Below are 17,385 nucleotides of genomic sequence, written 5' to 3' on the forward strand. Positions count from 1 at the left end.
ATAAAAATAAAATAAAATAATAACACCTTGGGACAAGGGTTGGCGGGGGGGAGACAAAAGTAATAGTAGCCAGAGGTAGATAAATTTGGAATTAGTATTTTTAGATCAGATTGTGAGATTTTATAGTCACCTCAAAGACAAGAAGTAGTCAAACAATCAAAAAACCTTAGAATAAATACTGAACAAAACTCAGCAGAATGTGCTTTTTTTTGTCTTTTAGATAAGCTCACCATCGTGCACCATCCAAGTGGTAAGTGCTAGGTATTTATTGAAGGATTTAAGGCTAAAACAAAGTATGTAGTAAACCAATTTCAATATTAATGTAAACCTAATATGATTAGGCAGGTCAGTGTACAAATTTCCATGGATTAGATATTTACATGCAAAACCAAAATGAATGTGAGGTGGTTCTAGAAGAGCAATGCTAGGGGCATCGTAATACAGTAAAAGAAGCGTGGGCTTTGAATTCTGATTAACCTGGCTGTTCACAGCTTACCAGTTGTAACCTTTGGCCAGTCACTTAAGCTCATATGTGAAGCATCGATAAGAATTGTACCATGGGAAATTGCTATGAAGCCTGACAAGGATTTATGTGAATAATGCTTGATCGTGGGAGTTATTGATTGAGCGGATGAAATTGGAGCAACCTTTGAGAGAGCAACTCACTTCAATATGAAGGGAGAGGAACGTGTGCCAAATACTGGGAGGGCAGAGAAGAGCTAGAGGCCAGCTGGGGAGCTGTTGAATAATCTAGAAGCAATGTCTACAGCCTGGACCAAAGCACTGACTGTGGGGAGAGGAGAAGCAACAGATTCAAGCCATGTGGCTGGGGTGGAAACTAGGAAGCCATAGCAGAGGCAGGAGGAGCAGCAACTCAGGCCAGTGGGGAGCCGCGGAACAAGTTTTCTCAGAAGAGCGCGCTTTGCAACGGGCCGATCCTGGTGAATGCGGAGAAGAAGAAGAAATCGTAATCATGGGGACGTTGTTACTCAAAGAGGTCGGAAAGACGGTTTCCAAACTGACATGACTGCTCAGTATCCTACATAAACCTCTCCCTACACGAAGGAGATATTAATAACATGCTCCCCGAGGGTGACTTTTCAACATGTCCTTTTTAACTGTTTAGTAATGTTTCTCTTCACCCTACTCTTTGTATTCGTCATTTTTAAGAAGTGCCGAATAAGTGAATCATCAAATGTGTGAATGACGGAAGAGGTAGTAACATAGTTTGTATTTCTAGGTAATGAAACTGCCCACAATGAAAATATGCTTTATAACATACCCTTCAACAATAAGGTAGGTTGTATTTATTTTGATTTTTATGAAATGCAAATAAAGAACTTCTCTGCTGAGAAAGAACCTGAGAGCCTTCAATCCCCTCTGTGCTTTGAAACATTCTAACAAGTATGAACAAAATAGGTTATGTGAGCATTTGTGTGCAAAATCTGTGAGAGTGATTTTAGGAAATTACCTATTCAGAAGACAACAAGGGAGGAACTAAAAGGGAAAAGCCACCAGGGCCAAAGTGTGGCTGAATTCAACATGTACAGACCAAATAAATCTTAGAGGAATTACGAATACATCTGTTTTAGCAATAGGAATATGATAAGTCTATTTGAACCACAATGTATACATCCTTAAAAGTCTAGTTATAGGAAAAATACAGCCCCAAAATATCGCTGATGCAAATATGCATCACCTCACTTTGTAGAGTTAACTGAAAATAAATTGCTGCAGAGAAGCTAAAAATAACACTAAACAAAGATAGCAGCAATTGAAAACCAAGACCAAATCATGACAACACTGATAACGTCCTGACCACAAATTTTTCTTCTTGTGTTATATATACAGATATGTGATATAAGAAATTTGCATTGTTAGCAAGGGTCAAGTGACAGCTGAATTTCTTGCTAAAATTCAGAAATAGAGTCCTTGGTAGGTTTTCATAATGAACCAATTTTGGTTTTCCAAATTTTAGCAACCCTTTAAGCTCTTTTATATTTTACATAAATCATAAATAGTCATTAAAGTCATTCACCATTAAGAACTAATCAAAGTATTTGCATTTTTGGATCATTCTGTGGCCCAGCAATAAACTATAAGAGCTATATACTATAGGCTCCTTCCACTCATTAGAATGCGGCAGAATCGTGGGGTACACCAAAGCACAGGAATTTATGAAAATATCTCTGTCAAACAAAGATTCTTCCACAGGACCCTATACACAACCATGGTATTTATTTTGTGAAAGCAATATTTTGTATAAGAGAAAAAGAATACAAATTCCCAATGCTAGGCTGTTCTCCTTCAAAATGGAAATGAAATTTGAATTCAAGGACTTTGATGTAGTTGAACTTTACAATAATTGTTTCCTTTTAAGATGGAGGATTGTCTTGCCAGCTGCCTCAACAAAGCTGTTTTTTCCATGACTGTAAAAGACACCTATGACTTCATCGTATTTCTTTGTTCAGCCTTAAAATTGAAAAATGCTAGTTCTGTGTCTTATTTTTTAGTTTCCTGCTCAACTCCAAATTGAAAAGGAATTTGGTTTCTGCTTGAGGAAAGATCATTAAAGAAGGTAAAATATTAGCTATTCTTTTTAGAAAACCTAAAGCAAGTTTGCTGGAGACTTGAAAGAATCATTTCTCTAGGAAATAGAACTCTTTAAATATTTCATTGTCTTCTCTTGAAAGGATAAACATGTATATTTTTCAAGCTAAAGGTGGTTGCTCCTTAGAAAGAGTTATATATAGGGGTGATTTTATGCTAGCTAATCAATTTCAGTTGATGAGCCATTTTTCACTAATATATTTCCTGTGATTTCATTTTCAGGTTATTATAATGAAACTCAAGAATTTGCAGACATTGTGCCTTCTGGGTGATTCAAGCTTGCTTTTGGATTACCTGCTCTCTCCAGGGCAGTCTATACTATGAAAGCAGAAGCAAACCTCTGAGTTTCAGAATTTGTTATTGCCACAATTTATTGGCATCATAACTGCTTCAGATGGGTATATTAATATTAAAATGGAGTGCCATGGAGTAACTGCATTCTTTGAAAATTCTTGAATTTTACAATGTGCTTTGCCACTGACGCAGCCAGTTCCCATTTTGAAAATTAAAAGAAAATAAGATCAGAGAAGTTAAATGCTGCGTAGCAGCATTATTGGGCCTGTCTATGGCACTAACCTTAGATTACTCCTCCTGTCCTTAGAATAACCATGAAAATGCAAATTCACTTCATACATATTTGCCTTTTAAGTGACTGGTTTGTTTTTTCGATTTCTCAAATTCGGTCCTCTAATTATTATTGTTATATCATGTTTGCAGAAACCTTCCCTTATTTAGAGCTTCTTTGCATATAACACTGAGAACATCATTTTTTTTGAAAAATTTTCTATGTCTCAAATTAATATACATTTCCAGAGTCAATATTCTTTATTGAAAGCTATAATTTCATCAACCTATTTCTTAGAAATAATTTACTAGCTTAGATTAGAATGCAGTTTCATCATATTATGATTTCCATGTACAAATGCTGCAAATAAATTGAATGTTTAAAGCTATGTCTGACTTTTTAAAATAAATGTATAAAAATTAACCACTAAGTTTTCTGCTTATCAATTTAAAGAGGGAAGTCTACCAAAATTGTTTTAAAATAAACTCAATTAATTTCATTGTATAGGGCCCATATACTAAGAACAAATGATTTTTTTTCTACCTTCTAAACAGTGATAGGAATATCTATTTAAAGTCATTCTGAACATTTATCATAGGTTTCTCATAAGTACTAACATTCTAAAATGAGCTCAAGTTTTAAAAAATAATACAGTAGCTTGATTAATCTCTAAAAGAAGGTGCTTTTGACTATGGCATTTGGAAATTCAGTCCACAGGGGCACATCCAGAATTTCAAGAAATAGCACACTGAGTCCCCATTTCTGTGGGCTGTTCCATCCTTAGGAAAGGCAATAAAAAAACCTGATGACTTTTCTATCACTTTTCAATCTATAAAATTCAAATAAGTGTATCATTTCTGAAGTAAGAACTTCCATACTGACTGTGACTGATGCCTACAATTTCACCCTTGGCTTTATCTTATTAAAAATGTGAAATCCAATGATAGGTAAGATGCCGATTTTTCTAGTTATAATGCAACTAAATCATTCTTACCTGCGAATCAGTGAAGGGTGGAAATGGAAGATGAGGCCTGAGTGTTATTCAGGTGTTTCACATAGAGAGAAATCTAAAATCAGGATCTCTAAATACTACCCTAGTGAACTGGGCTAACGCAGATTAAAATCAAGACTAAAAGCCCCTGTAAATCGCCTCTTACCTTAGAGAGTCTGGCCTTTGAAACCGTACTACTTTGTTATCACAGAGAAACATGGAAAAAGAAATCTAGAAATAACTGAGATCTTCCCTGCGTTTTTTTCGCTGTGGCTGCTGTGCTTGACCAGTCAGTCTTTGCCAGAGCTGGGAAGACGGTTAGAGAAGGCTGGAGTTGGTGAGCCAGAAAAAGTCCTTGGAAGAAAGACATGAAAAATAAAGAAATGCAAAGGAAGAGGAAGGATCATCCAAATATGGGCATGTTCCCGACTGAAAATGCTCCATAGAGAATCAATATCTTCTCGCCTCTGGGCTGAAGTGCATAGACATAGAATACTGTCCGTTAAATTCAACCACATGACACATGCTTCTTCTTGGTGGTGGAAGCGATCAGGGAACAGGAGCAAAGGGGTAGGGAAGTGGAAGAGAAAGACTTGACCTTTCCTTGGAGACTTGGAGCATTTCTGAAAGAGCCCCAGCCACCGCCAGAAAGGAAAGGCCTGAATGGGAGATCTGAAGATTCTGTACTGAATCTAGAAGTCAAAGCAGCCAGGAGCTAATATACCTTATTGTTCCCATAATCCCCTCCTCAGATCAGATGTTTCCAAGCCATTACTGCTAACTTCAGCCAGGAGTCATCTCCTACCTCCGGTTCTTAAATGTACCCGCACTCTGACTTCTAGAGGAATGTAAACTGGTACTGAATGTTATCAAGAGTTTTATTTCGAATATTAACTCCCTTATTTTCTACCTAGTCAATTTCCTGGGATAACAAAGAGAAAGCATCAAGACCAGTGGGCTCTTAACTAGGACAATTTTCCTCTGCCTGCCCCAGACATGTGACAATATCTGGAGATATTTTTGATTGTTGTGACCGGGAAGAGGTGCTCCTGGCATCTAGTGTGTGGACCTAAGGACGCTGATAAATATTCTTCATTACACAAGACAACGAATTAACTGTCCAAAATGTCAACAGTGCCAACGTTGAGAAACCTTGATCTAGACTATGAAGTAAAATGGCATTAACACTTAAAACAATGTCATTAAAATAAAAACGGTTAACCTTATTCAGAGTTTTTGGAAGTGGAAACCCCAATGATAGCATAATTGAATGTCTTTATTTTGAGTGCATATGGTGTAAGCATAAATGATCATTAAATACTCAAAAGAATGGGTGAGTCTAATACACTTTCATAAATCAACATTAGAGTGTTCTATCACTGGAACCTCTAATTTTTAGAAAATGAGACTATTCTTAATATTTTCTAATGAGAATGACCTTGTAACAAGTCGTTATTACATCCTATTTGTGCACTAAGTATTTTCTATTCTGAGTTTTTTCTTGTTTCCTGTAATGCTCGGGGGGGTTCTATTTGAATAACTTGGACTTACCTGAATGTTCACTTCATATTGCTTTTCTAAGTGGGTAAATATTTAGGAGAGAGGTTTGTGTCATGAGTGTGAGCTAGTGGGTCCCAGCTGATTGCACAGAGTGGTATGAGGCCCTACTTGCAGCCCTTCCTTTAGCTGTTCCTTCCAGCCACACTTGTTGGCCTGTCTTATTTTCTGGGGCCCACCAGGGTTGCCACATAAAAGATAGCAAAAGGCAAGGTTCTGAACACAATAGACCTCAGTTTCTAAATGACAGTGTATCATTTCCTCACTATTCTCATCAGAATGCAGATGATAATGCTTCTTTCATAATCTGATGAGTATTAAATGATCAGTGCTGTACTGCATTCAAGCACACAACCTTTGAAGACCAACCTAGCTTGAATCTTGGATCAGCTATGTCCCATGTGTGTGAGTAAAGCTGTCTCCCTGAATCCTGTTTCATCACTTATAAAAATGAGGGTAATAATACAAAGCTGGCGTAAGTTGTCTGAGAATTAAATGTAGGGGGATCACTTAATTTATCATTCAAAGAGGACACTTGGACAATAAAATAGAGTGCTGTTAATGATTAAGTTATAAAACCAGGCATAAACTGGGACTGCCTCTGGCATGAAATGGGATGTACAGTCACTCGACTTAAAGAAGATGTAAGTTCTTGGAACATTTTGGCTCACAGTAGATGGTCAACAAAAATAGTTTGCAAAAAAATAATCCTCTTTGAAATGTGAATTCTGGCGCAACACCAGCACCTCAGGCCCGTCTGGGGACCTGAGGCATGGATCCAGGGACCGGACCCCCCTCCCACAACCAGCTACACGGCCAGCACCAAGAAGCATGCCAAAAACATCACCTCCAGGTGGGTGGCCCACCACAGCCACCACAATAACCACAGCTGCCACAAAAGCAGCTAGATGCCAAAACCACCATGCAGATGGCCCACCAGCCACTGGAATGCATTCACACAAGGAGTCACCAGCAGAGACCAAAGAAAAGAAGAGGACGTCTCTCTCCACAAAGCCCATTCCAGAGTGACAGAAGAAGCATCTGCTCTACGATAATATTGGGGGACCTGATCACACCTCTCAGCATTGGACAGATCATCTAGGCAACAAGTCAAGAGAATAACCATTATTCTTTCAGAAGGAGAGAAGAAATCTAGGGTAATTAGATGGGGGGAGGGGGAGGGAGAGGGGGATAGAGATTGGACAAGGGGCATAAAGAGTAAGTACGATTTGTAACAATATATGTGCTAGTAATATTGATTTGATCTACATATGTTGACATGGAACTCCCAAAATATGTATAATCAATTATGACTCAATAAAAATTAATTTAAAAAAATGTGAATGCTGGATGACACTTTAGGTTGACTTGTTATCTGACTGACTCTTATGTGCACCTGTACAGCATGTGATTCAAATCTACCCCATTATAAAAAAAAGAAGAAGAAAAGAAACAACGATTACTAACTGTTGAATGAACACTTGCATCATCCATAAATATCAGAAGCCTCCAGTAGAAAAATCTGAGAGCAGTAAGGTACAGTAGCAGTGTTTCCCAAGTTGTGCTCCAAGGAACTCATGGGGGGTATTGCATCAAGATAGGGTTCTAAGATCAAGTGCATTTGGGGAGTGTTCTGTATTTTATTCCATTTTAGAAGAGCATATTATACATCACAATATTGAAAACTAAGTAATCCTGCACTAAAGAAATCTATACAGTTCGAGAAGCACTGGCTTGCATTTTATGTACATGTAAGTTGGCCTCATTTTTCATGGAATGAAGTAAGAAAGACGGGCTAAAGGATGCCTGGAGTGATGCGATGAGAAGGAGTCAGCAACGTGTTTCAATGCGCAACTGTGTCATGATTCGCTGACAATGTGTGCCGTGGATATCGGTGTGGGCGTGAGGAGTGGTGGCATGCATGATGCTTATTTTGCATTTTGCACCTGGCTAGCATAGAGTGAAAGATTGAGTTCTGAATTTTGCAAATAATAAAAGTTAGTTTCACTCAGAATAAAATTAATGTGACAACTATTATTTGTCTTCAAAGAAACGAATTAGTAAACACGTCTCTGGATATGACACTATAATTTCCACTATATTTATTATGCCTTCAAATAACATCAAGCTTGGGTCCACTCCACTGGTTTAAGACCACTCAGAGATGCTGCACATTGAAATGCATCAAACTCTGGATCAGTTTCTGAGTCCGTGGAATCCAGTAGGATAGTTTTGCTCAGGTTGGTTTTTGCCCTCTATAGCAATAGGTGACCCTCAGAGGGAAATTAGCCCTCAGCAAATTAACCATCAATTTCTGATGGACTGTCTCTTTCATTTCTCAAGGTGGAGATGGACATGCTATATCAACTAAAATAAACGTGCTACAGTTTTGCCCCTAGCACTTTCTCATTTCCTTGTTCAAGTGAAAGAAAAGACAAGGGATGCAGGGAAGTGTGAGCTGATGTTGTTTTAACATTCAGGCCTGGCACTCAAGTGGAAGCATCTGCAGTCACGCCAAGCAGCCTGAGCTCCCTTGCACGACATTGACACTTGTCCTAACGTTGTGAAATGAGGTGTTCTGCAAGTCAGAAGTAGCAAGTCATTCCCAGTACCTCTGAGATCTTCTAACTTGGGGAATCCTAGCAGATGACCTGTCATTAACAGTGACATTGAAGGGCATAAGGACCTTAATTATGATCTCCATCTGTTCCCTTCACTTTAGTTTCCATAAACTGTGGCACCTTGACTGAGATATTTATATACCTGCCATTCAAATTTTGGTCACAGGTGATCTTTCTGGGAATGCCAGAAAATGGCAAAACAGCCCCTCTATCACTATAAAAACAATCTGCTTTCTCACCTTCTTAAAAAGACAGCGGATAAGTAAACATTATGTTTTCCCAACCTATTTCATCAATTAAAAAAGCCAGTGTTTATGAAGATTCTGCTCATGTTTCAGCCTCTGAAATAAGAATGGAACAAATAGCAATCTTCTTTGGAATATGACAAAAAAATTTATTTGGAAAGAAGTTGTTTAGGACCACAAAAAAAATGATGGAGGTAGTGCAATTGGTCCTAAAAAAAGAAAAAATATATATGAAATATTCTACAGAAAGTATAGAGAATAGCATGTATTTCTTATGTATACAGTGTGTATGTATGTAGTAGGACCAATCGTGCTACTTCCATCATTTACATTTGCCATGAACTTATAAAAATTTACAATAAAAATATATTAAATATATTAACATGAACTGTGTAACTCTCTCTATAAAATACAGTCAATAGGAAGACAATTCCCCCACATGCCAGAGGCAGCTGAGCCCATAGGCTTCCAATCAAGTGAAACAGACCACAAATTTCCTCCGGGATCACACCATTGATTCATGTCTACTTAATATAAGTTTGTGGAGCACCTGCGGTAGGAGGAAGCATACAGTACTGGTAAATGCTCAGTTAAGATATTTAATTAATGATTGAGCCACAAGTGCCTGGATTCAAATCTCGACTCCAATACTTACTAACCGCGTGACCTTGAAAATATGATTTATCCTCTTTCTGCTTCAGTTTTTTTTTTTCTTTTTTTGTGACTGGTAAGGGGATCGCAACCGTTGGCTTGGTGTCGTCTGCACCGTGCTCAGCCAGTGAGCGCACCGGCCATCCCTATATAGGATCCAAACCCGTGGCGGGAGTGCTGCTGCACTCCCAGCACCACACTCTCCCGAGTGAGCCACGGTGCTGGCCCTCTGCTTCAGTTTCTAATCTGGAAGTATTAATGGTACCTTTCTCATAGATTATGTGAATAAATTAGGTGAATATGGTGCTCAATGAATGCCCTTTATTACTATAATTATTTGAATTTTTATTAATCTTTGTAGGACAACGCACCAGGTGCTAGGGGTGCAAGAATAAAATGCTAAGCCAAAACAGAAACACTTCCTTGCCCTCATGGGGATATTAAAAATAGTAATCACAGTAATAAATGTAAAATTATAGCTGTATTAATAGCTATGAAGAAGAGGACATAGTGCTATGAGAGTTATGGAAGTGGGGATTGACCTATCTAGGAAAATCAAGGTAACGATTTCCTGAGGAAATGACAGTAGAGATGAGATCTGAAGGAAGGATGGAAAGAATGAGTGATAATTGAGACAAAAAGGACAGGAAGAATGTTGTAGGCAGCGAGAACAGCAAGTGCAAAAGCCCTGTGGCAGAAGGAAACAAAAAGTATCTGAGAACCAAAGTAAGGCCAGTATGACTAGAACACAGAGAACAAAGGGAAACAGAATATACGGGCAGATCATGCAGGGCAATACTGAGGATTCTGTTTTTTCCAGAAATCAATGGAAATCATAAATGAGTTTTAAGCAAAGAGGATGTCATATTTGCATTTTTAAAAATGAACACCCTCAATTCACAAGGGAAAAGTGGAAAGAATGTAGCAAACAAGATAGGAATCAATTGTCCAAATACAAGGCCTCACGTTTGCTCTGAATTTTGAAGCTACAGGTGTTAGTTTTCTGTGCTGCATAACAAATTGCTACAAAGTTAGCAGCTTAAAATAACACATTTATTGTCTCAAAGTTTCCATGGGTCATGAGTCCAAGCATGGCTTAACTGGGTCTGCTGCTCAGGGTCTCACAAGGCTGCAATGAAAGCCTTGACCAGGCTGAATTTTCATGTGGAGGCAAAATGGGGGAATAATCTCCTCCAAAGTTCATTCAGGTTGTTGGCAGAATTCATTTCCTTGTGGCCATTGGGCTGAGGGTCTCATATTTTTGATAGCTCTAGGCCAACCCTCAGGTCCTATAGGCCTCATGGAATTACTTGCCACATAGGTCTCCTCAGCACAGTGCCTGCCTCATCAAGACCATGGGAGAGGCCCAGGCCTCCCTAAGGTGATATGACTTTTTATTATTTTAAAATCAACTAATTTGGGACCTTAATTACTTCTGAAAAATCCCTTCACCTTTGCCATATTCTGTCATCAAGAAGCAAATCAAAGGTCCCATCAACACCCAAGGAAGAGAGGTTTACACAAGGCATGATCACCAAGGGGCAGGAATCATGGATGCCATGTTAGAATTTTGTCTACCACACCACCAAACACTTAAATTTTATATTACAAATTTTCAAAAACAAATTCCTGGTATCAATGGGACTTTACTATACAGATCTTATTTTTACAACTTAATAAGAACATTGCTAAGAGAAGAGTCCTTTCCTTGAGATCTCCATAATGCCTTTTTCATATCACCAATCAACTTACTCAATTTCTTATAGCAACCCACCAAGAAATGTGAATACCCTGCAACCCTTTGCTACTTTTTGGTAAATTGAAATATCTCTTCTAATGTTTTCCAGTTCTATTTCCACCTTCATCTGCTTTTACATTTGTATTTAGCTAAGTGGTTTTCTCCAACACTGCAACTCTCTCAATATAGATGCACATTTGGCATCAAAAAGAAAGTAATGGAAACCAAAAATAAATGGCTTGAATAATTTCTCTATGACTTACTTGAACTTAACCAGTTTCATTACATTTGGCAGTTTGGGGTTCTCAGAATTATTCGGACTCATCATGGAATCTGACACTGCTAGCAACGATACCCAGAAAACAACCAGAAATCCCAGAAAATCAAAATTTCATCTTCTAACTTTTACATCACTGATTACTTCCCTGGTAATCAATGCGATACTTTAAATTCTATTTAATACTTAGAGCACGTTATTTTTAGAGTAGCCCAGTGGCAAAAATCTAGGAGGGAGATACACCTAGATTTAAATCCTCCTTCCCTCCTTCTGACCTCGCCTCTCTCTCCCTCCATCTCATTCTGTCTTTTCGTCTTCCCATTTGCCAGATCAGGCACTGTTTTGAGTGCTGGGATAAAGCATTAAACAATACAGTCAAGGTATGTCCCCTCACACAGCTTATGTTCCAGTAAGGTTTGGGGAGAAGAGATAATAACCAACCTACAAATAATGAATAGAAAATATCATAAAATGGTAAGTGCTATGCAAAAAGGTAAAATAGAGTGATGAGACAGAAATTAACTCAGTGGCTACTCAGTTTATGTGACAATGGAAGATCACTTTAAGAAGAGACATTCAAGATACCAGCAGAATACAGGTGATCCAGCCATGAGAAGAGGAGAAAGAGCAGCATTCAAGGCGGAGGCTACGAGTACTGCCGATGCCCCAACGCGGGAAATGAGCTGGGCATTTTCTGCAAACTGAAAGTTTCATTTCATGGTCTGAATTGTGTCCCCTCAAAAAAGTCATGTTGTAGTCCTAACCCCAATACCTCAGAGTGTGACCCTATTTGGAGATAGGATCTTTGAACGGGTATTTAAGTTAAAATAATGTCATTTGAGTGGGTCTTAATCCAATATGACTGTTGTTCTTATCAGAAAAAAGTCTGAACACTGACACATAGAGAGGGAAGATGATGTGAGGACACAGGCAGATGGTGGCCATCTGTAAACCAGAGACAAAGGTCTGGAACAGATCTTTTTCTCAAGTCCCTCAGAAAGAACCAACCCTGCCGGCATCTTTAACTCCAATTTCTAGCCTCTGGACTATAAGGAAATAAATTGCTGTTGTTGCAGACACCCAATCCACATTACTTTGTCCTTGTTACAGCAGCCCTGGTAAACTAATACATTGTGATCGGAATGTAGTATGAAGGGGCAGAGAAGAAATTAGTTTGCAGTGGTAAGTCAGAGCAAAACATCATGGAAGAAGTTTTAGATTTTATTCTAGGTACAGTAAGAAGACATTGAGAGGTTTTAAGCAGAAAAATTCACTCTGCAGATGGAGAACAGGTTATGAAGAGTCAAGAGTGGAGGTAAAGTGACCAGTCACGAACGAGTGTGGTATTACAGAGATAGTGATGGCTTGGAGTAGGGTGATCCCAGAGGTGACAGAAGAGGCATATTTTAAACATATTCTGATGATGATGTCAACAGGACTCAATAACGGGTTAGATGTATGGGTAAGAAAAAAGAATGTGGATAACGCCTGTACTTCTTGACTTGATCAGTTTACGATGATGGTGTTATTTACTAAGAGGGAGAAGCCAGGAGGGTAAGTATTGATGAGTTGTATCTGACATTGGCCAGGTCAATTAATTTATTCTCCATTTCCTGATTAGTAAAATGGAGCTAATAATAGTGCTACTTCTTTGGGTAGTTGTGAAGATGAATGCTCAAGAAACACTGAATTATTATTATTATTATTATTATCCTTATCATCATCATCATCATCATCAGTCCGTTCTCATCTGAAGTACAACAAACAATTAGGTAAAGCTGGAGTCAGTGTCGTCAGGGACATTACAACTGAAGTAGTAATATTTCTCTTTGTAATAAACACAGAAGCCAAAATTTTACTTAAAATTAATTTTGTACTGTATGTCTAAAGTCTGTTAATCCATGGGAAACTGTTATCAGATTCTGACAGAGTGAAGCTTTAGCCATTTATGAAGTTGCCTTTGAATGTAGAATAGTTTGAGGAAGATTTCCTGATATTTTTGCTCATCTCCGTAAAAAGACCAGAGACTCTTATGGGTCCTCAAAACAGACTAAGTCTTCTGGGTGTGGATTCAGCATCCATTTGAATTTCCTTCTATGAAGACCCTACATTAAAGGGGCTGGAAGGTTAAAGCGTAGGTTTCTCAGGCTCCCCGGCAGGTCAGGGCTAGATGTGACGTGCATCCCATCAGGGAGAGAGTCTCACGTGAGGAATGAGGGTGGAGGTGTCTGCGGCCGATGGGGTCCACATTCAAGTGTCTGGTCACCAGCTTCCTGCGTTTGAAGCAGTTGTATTGACATCAGTGGTGGCAGTAGGCACAGCTGCTTCCTGACCTCTGGATCTTAGCTACAGCAGTGCTCACCTGAACCAACTCCTCTAGGTCTTTAAAAGATTTTATAACCGCTTAGTTCCACATATTAAATCACTTTTTGATTAAAATATCTAGAGTGATTTCTATTTCCTCAATGGAACTCTAACTGGTACGCTGAGTCACATCAAGATGCTAAAGTTAAGTCAGTTTTTGACTAATTAGAATTTTATCTGATAACATTTTTGTTAACGAAAATTTCCAATCTGTTTACCCTGCTACTTGATTCTCATTTCAGGCATCCTCACCAAAGCAGGTGCTTATTTGGTGTTTGTTCAATGAATAAATATTAGGAGCTTATCTCTTGGGTTACCTAATGCATAAAAATATAACTCATTCCTCCTGACATAAGCCCAGCTTTCAAATCAGTCTAATACAATATTCATCAAGTTATTCAGATGTTTATAATCAATTTTAAATCCTTTTGAACTTTATATAATCATGCATATAATAGCTTATAGCTTAAATGGGAAATTTAAATGCCAATATTACCACAGGTGCAGCCAAAACTTTATTCAATGAATTCCTAGTTGTGGAATCGAGATCCTGTTAGTTATTTCTCAAGGATATTTAGTTAAACCAAATGACTTTCATTAAACTCATTTTTCATCAAAATCTAAAAATACCAAATTACCAATTCAGGAAGAATTTCACTTGCATCTATAATCAAGGCATCAGCATTAAATTATTCATTGATTAGTTCTTCCTTTGTTTGCTCTGCTCTTGACATAAATATTTTAGATTGTGTTGAATGTTATTTTTTCCTCCTTAAATATGCTCAGGCCCTCATTATTAATAACCTTATCATCTGATTTAAACCATCCTTTGATGGTCCAGATTGCAGAAAAGCAAACTTAGAAAACCTGGTACCAAATGAAACATTTATCAGAACTGTGGCTGGATTATAACTTTCTCAGTTTTGTAATATAGTATATATTTAAAGGGAAAAAAATCAATGAACTGAATACTAGAAAGTGGCCCCTGGTAGTCTGTGTCACAATATCACATGCTCAGATCTGTTTTCCTTCCTAGACTGGAGGGCTTAGAAGAACAGGACTCCTGGCACTAGAACTTCCAGCAGCGTCTCTTCTGTTGGGGTGCAGTGGTCCAAGCAGGAAATTCAATAAACTTTCGAATCCATCTACCTTACCTCATAACTAGATACCAAGTATTTTTTAATGCCCAGGGCTGCTACAGGTTTGAAGAAGAAACGATAGACAGTGGAATTAAGGTTTTCTTGAAATGTTACTAGTTACCTGACAGTCACTGAGCATCATGGTCTGATGTCCCCAGAGAAATGGCACGAACTTACCAGAGTTACCACAAAAATAGATACTAACCACTGGGCACAATGATTTTTCATTTTGTTCTCCACTTTTTGTGACTGCAGAAAGGGAACAATTTCAGATTGGGCAGTGTGCTTACCATACTTTACTGGAAATGCATTGAACATTTGCCTTTAAAATGTCTATGGTCTTCTTTATGTTCAGGTAGCAATCGCCTCTTAAAAGGATTTACTAAAGGAAGAGACCCCTTTCATTTCAATTAAATTAGTTCATCATGGGCGCTTCTTTAGATTATTCTCACTTGTACCAATGCGAATTTACCCACCTGGGGCAGGCTAGGGCATAACAATCCGATGGAATCTTAATATTCAACCAACGCTACATTAGATTTTAACAAATTTTGCAAACATTCTTATTACATTAACATCAGCCACCAACACAGGACATAAATAACACAAGCACAGTGGTAATTTAAGGACGGACACTCTATAAATTACTGATTCCACAAACATGTTGCACAGAAAACCACCATAAAACTCCAGTGCTATGACGGTTTGTGGGGGTTCAGTTGATCTCTTCAGATTGCAATGATCTCTTGTGGTTTCCCTCCTGGGACTTCACTCATCTGGGGGTTAGGTAGGTGGCTCTGCTGACCTTGCTGGGGCTCCACTGGCTGTGCTGGTCTAGGATGTCCTGGGGGGGCACTTCACAAGCTAGCTCTGCACACCGTGTCTCCTTCCCACCAGCAGGATAGGCCAGGCACAGTCTCAAGGCAAGCTACAGAGAGCAAGAGAGAGGCAGCAATTGCACAAGCACTTTCCAGCCTCTGTTGTGCCACATTTGCCACTTGTCATTGCCCCAAGTAAGTCACGCTGCTGACCCAAAGTCAACGCAGAAGAAAATCAAAGGAACGTGGCAAAGGATGTAGAAACAGGGAGGGGTGAAATATCAATTCATCTACCAAAGACACTTCTTAATGTCACTTTATCCCATTAAAGTGCATACCAAACCACAAAGAAAAAGCTACATAATGAGAAGTAGCAAAACCAAAATTAAAATGATAATGGCACACTGGAAAAATATTTGCAGCTCTAATATGTAAGGATCACATTCAAATCTATAAGGAAAACATTCAGATTTCAATGGTAAACTCCCAAAAGACAGGAACAAAGAGTTCATTTAAGAAGAAACGCAGGCAGTGAACAAGTATGTGAAAAGAATGTTTATCCTCATTTGTGACACAAAAATTAAAGATAACTTAAGATAGAATTTTCCCTTAATAAATTAACAGAAAAATAAAAATTTTAACTAAGAGCAAATAAAATTGATGAGCTACAACTCTATTGGAACATAGTGTGGCCATAGACAGAGTATTTACTGCAATGGGATTTTTGCACCTGCCGTCTTGCCTGCATCATTTATTCAGACCCTCAGCCTCTTACTTCACTTAAGAATTCTCTCCAAACTTAACCTTCTCAGAAAGGTCTTTCTGACATCCCTACCTAAAACAGCACACCTTTCCCTCCCCTTTTTATTTTTCTCCACAGCACGTATCACCATCTTGTCATCTAGTCCATATTTAATTTTTTATATATTTATTGTCTGTCTCCCTCACTAGAATAAAAACTGCATAAAGACAAGAATTTCGTCCACCTTTTTCACAACTTTGTCTCCAGACATGAAACAGTAGCCAGCACAGACACTTGAATATTTGGTAAATAAGTGAATGAATGAATAAATGAATGAATAGCTAAATGAAAATGATTGACTACATGAAAATGAATGTTTACACTTTATCAGTGTAATCTTAAGGAAAAAAATTTAAAATAAGTCAAAACCTACATGCAGGAAGATGTTCATTAGTATATTAACTGAAATAGCAGAAAAGTAGAATCAATCTAAACATCTAACAGGGTTTTAGACATTCATTAATCCATTATTCAACAAGTGCTTTTTGACTTCTTACTGTCTGTGAGGCACTTCTGCTGATATTTGCCCTGCTACATTGAATTTATATTAGTGGGATAAATAACCATTAAGAAATTAATATATACTATGATGCTAGGCAATGATAAATGCTATGAAAAGATAAAAATCAGGAAACGTTACAGAGTAAGGGAATGGGGGACTCAACCCAGCCTTATTATTATGAGGTTTGTATAGAAAAGTGCTCAGAATACAATATGTGAAATAGAACACAGCACTATATAGTGAACATTTTAATAACTATGTAGAAATACATAGTCATGGTAGCATGAATTAGAAAAACAAAATAATTAGCTTAGGTAGCAAAACTAAGGAATTTTTAAAAAATTTCAAATTCTTTATTATTGCATCATTTCTCCACTTAAAAAAAAAAGAAATATGAAAGGAGAAAAGGAATTTGGAACAAGGAGACCAGGAGTTTTGGAGCACACTGCTCACAGTGTCCTCTGGAAGAGACTCGCACCTGCATACAAAATAGCTTGGAGGTGGG

General features: G+C 38.1%; 1 pseudogene; it reads left to right on the forward strand.

Annotated features, from left to right (window-relative positions):
* The window catches only part of LOC134378236 (B-cell scaffold protein with ankyrin repeats-like), a 109,845-nt pseudogene that overhangs the window by 40,989 nt on the left and 51,471 nt on the right, over positions 1–17,385 (forward strand).

The sequence above is a fragment of the Cynocephalus volans genome, chromosome 5, assembly GCF_027409185.1.
Source record: "Cynocephalus volans isolate mCynVol1 chromosome 5, mCynVol1.pri, whole genome shotgun sequence".
Lineage (NCBI taxonomy): Eukaryota > Metazoa > Chordata > Mammalia > Dermoptera > Cynocephalidae > Cynocephalus > Cynocephalus volans.